The 3795-nt window shown below is 29.4% G+C and overlaps 1 non-coding gene across 1 annotated transcript; it reads right to left on the reverse strand.

Annotated features, from left to right (window-relative positions):
• Positions 1-1101: 1101 nt before the first annotated feature.
• On the reverse strand, positions 1102-1208 carry LOC131637396 (small nucleolar RNA R71). Its single transcript, XR_009294323.1, has one exon. It is a non-coding gene; the product is annotated as a small nucleolar RNA R71 (small nucleolar RNA).
• Positions 1209-3795: the final 2587 nt, after the last annotated feature.

The following is a 3795-nucleotide window of genomic DNA, read 5'->3' on the forward strand; positions in this document are numbered from 1 at the left end:
GACTTTGATAAAAATCATATTTTGACTGTAGGCACTGTGAAAGCATTTTCTAATACATTTAAACTTAATTTTCACCTTAAAATAACTTTTTGAATAACTAAAAGTAATTAATTTGTAAAAATATAGCTTTGCACTTTAACAATGTTGAACATGCGAAAGCGAGAACATAGATTTTTGGCTAGATGCCGATTTCGGTTATGCGAAAGAAAACGGCTCCTTTAAATTAATTATTTTCTTATGAGAAAAAATTATCTGAGTTTAGTTATAAAAAAAATAAAATTTCGTGAGTATTGTTGGTCGATGAGGGCCGCATTCCGGTTTCCTTCTTTATATTAATTCTTAAAACTAGCTTACTATATTTCTTCGGCATCCAAAATTGTTATTGATAGCCTTAGATTTACATAGCAACGATAGATAACGACACATTTGATAATTGGTCTATGTGGGTTCGACATTCTTTTATATTACTATGATATTTCCTCGCACTTGCGGAGCTATCAACTTTTTGGCGTCGTTGCTGGAGATCACTAGGTTAGTAAATATCGTAACTTCGTTGTTGCGTTGTATAAACTAAGGAACTTTTTGTTATTTCCCCATTTCATTGATTGTATGCCAAGTACTCGAACTTCATGAGGGACTTGTTAAGAGTCCCACATCGGACAATGTATGGCCTGAACATGTCCTTATAAATGGGGGTAATCCTCACCCTACTAGCCGGTTTTATAGGGTTGAGTTAGGCCTAACCACATTTTCTTAACATGGTAACAAGAGCCTCGTTTAAGATCCGGTTGGCCACCTTCTATGGTTTCCGCTATCGGGCCACCCGCCATTTATTTCCACGCTCCAGTTGTCTAGTCCTGGGCATGAGGGGGTGTGTTAAGAGTCCCACATCAGACAATATATGGCCTGAACATGTCCTTATAAGTGGGGGTAATCCTCACCCTACAAGCCGGTTTTGTAGGGTTGAGTTAGGCCCAACCACACTTCTTAAAAGGACTGAACCAGAGCTTAGATGTAGTCCCCGTCATCGAATTCCATCACTACATAGAATAAACTGAAAAGGCATACTTTGCATATTATTTCTCTCCAAGTAAAACGGTTATGCTACGAAGCCAAATAAATTGTTTCAGACCGAAAGATGGTGAGTGCCTTTTTGAAGCTTAGAAGATGTATAAAGATATGATGAGGATTTGTCTGCATCACAGTTTAGAGAAGTGGTTTTTCACACCATTTAGCGTAGTGTATATATTGAGTGTTATGCATGTGTTGTCGAGTCTTTTATGCATGATTTTCTACTTGTTATTAAGTTTACCCGATACTTAAAACCCATGTGAAATTTTGAAAATACTTGAAATCTGGAGCATGATTAGAAAGTATAAAGGCTATGAAGAAAGAGAGACTAGGTTGAGGAGACTTGGGAGAATTTTTGCAAAATCGGTATCATATCCCGTTACCTCATGCCTCCTAAATATGGAGATCGGTCTGAAATTATGTTATAACAATAATTAATCAACCTTTGACCGATTAAAAAATGTCTTATAACAATAAACTTTTAATTAACTCAAAATTATTTAAAAATTTTAGCATTCATAATTGATGATTAGCAAACTTACAAGTTTAACATTGTATGATAAAATCAAATAAACTTACAAGTTTGACCACATTGGTAATTAGCAAACTTTCATAATATTTAATTTATATAGTTATAGACAAACATACAATAGATAAAATACACAGTTGTCAATGAAAATAAAATAATGTACGTATACGTCAAATATTATAAAAAATTAGATGAAAGTCCTATAATACTTTAATAAAAAAGTAATCACAGCATATTCAACGGAAAACATGATTTTTAAAATTCTATATTGGAAAACATAATTTTTAACATTTTAAATTGGAAAACATAATTTTTAAAATTCTAGATGATCGAAATTGGCGGCTTCAGAATGTTCTTGACACATGGAGTTTGCAGTTGTTGACTTAATACATGCAATGAATAAGTAGTTTATGGTCTAGGAATTATTAAATAAATCAAACAATTAATGAGATAGCTTTATTGTGGAGAATTTGAATAAAAACCAGAATCTTTAGATAGAAATGTGTGGTTTTACTCCATAGAAAAATTGCATGGTTTGCAGTTTACCATGTCATATTTTTCTTAAAAAAGAAAAATACGTTTTGCACCACTTGCTAACTCCAGCCCAAGAAAATATTTGAGATCTATAAAATCTTTGATATATATAACTTACTCCACATTTTGATTATTTATTCTCCTTGATCATTTATTTTCTTTGTCATCATCAAAATTTATTATAGTTGTTAAACACGTAAAGCCACATAAACGCCTTTTCCGAACCACATCACAAAGTATTTTAACTATTCTCATTTGGTTGACAAGGATACTTCAATTATATTAACATGTACAATTATTAAAATTTTGCAATATTTTTAGTTTAAAAAAATCATTAAATGGATAATATTATTAAAACTATATACCTATATATTACTACCTCGGTCCCTAAATATAAAATTTCGTAGGATAAATTACGCTAATTAAAAAAGTTGGTTAGAGTATTAAATTTATTGATTATTTGTATAGTTTTATAAATTTATCTTTAGGAGAGAGAAATAATTGATTTTAATACGTGTGTATTCATTATTGATTGCAGATAAAGATGTGATATAATTAGGGGTGTGTTTGAAAACAAATAATTAATACATTTTAAAAGTTAAAGAGAATCTTATAAAAGAGACAAGAAAAAAAAACTCAAGAGGATCTTATAAACACGGAGAGAGCGATAGTATTTGATATTTTATAAATGGAAGCAAATCTTATTAATTAAAGTTCTTAAATCTCCTAAGTAATTTTTGGTGCCAAAACTGATGATAATTTTGTATTTTGCTGTATTTATTTATTATTGTTTATCGTATAACTATCTATTTCTGTTCCATTACTTTTATCTCACTACTAACTATCTTGTTTATGTTTATTTATTAAATCAATTAATTTATAAAATATTCGTTTACTAATTTATTATTATTATTATTATTATTATTATTATTATTATTATTATTATTATTATGACTATTTCTCTCTTATCTTATATATTAAAGTTTATCTTATATGAAATTTACTTTCACATATAAATTCATCTCAATTAATCTACTAAACCACATCGCTCATCACTAATTATCAATTTCTTCAAAAATAACCACCGCTCACCATTAATTATCAATTTCCTCAAAAATAACTATAAATTTACTTTCACATATAAATTCTTCTCAATGGAAGTTCTTCACACAATTTTTTTTTTTGGAAGAAGAGTTCTTCACGCAATTTTCTTTGTGCAAATTCATTATTCATTATTTTTCCTATGAGAGTTGTCCATGCAATTTTCTTTTTGCATATTTATTCTTCATTATTTTCTTTCTTTAATTATTCAGTTACTATTTTCAACACACAAACAAATTTGTACTATCTTATATAGTTTACAATATATTGTGTTTTTTACTGTTGAAATCTTTTACTATCTTTTTGCATATATATTCTTCATTATTTTAACACTACTAACATATATGTTATTTATAACATGAGAAAAGAGGTGATGCACTGACAGTGTAAAAAAGTTTTACACTGTCAACCAATCACGACCATGTATCCTACCAAGTCATACTGTTATTTTTAAATTACTGAGATGACATGGCAGATTGATATATTCTCATTGGATGACAGTGTAAAACTTTTTTACACTGTCAGTGCATCACCATTAGGGGTGGAAATAGGCCAGGCCA

This window comes from Vicia villosa, unplaced genomic scaffold, assembly GCF_029867415.1.
Source record: "Vicia villosa cultivar HV-30 ecotype Madison, WI unplaced genomic scaffold, Vvil1.0 ctg.001989F_1_1, whole genome shotgun sequence".
NCBI lineage: Eukaryota > Viridiplantae > Streptophyta > Magnoliopsida > Fabales > Fabaceae > Vicia > Vicia villosa.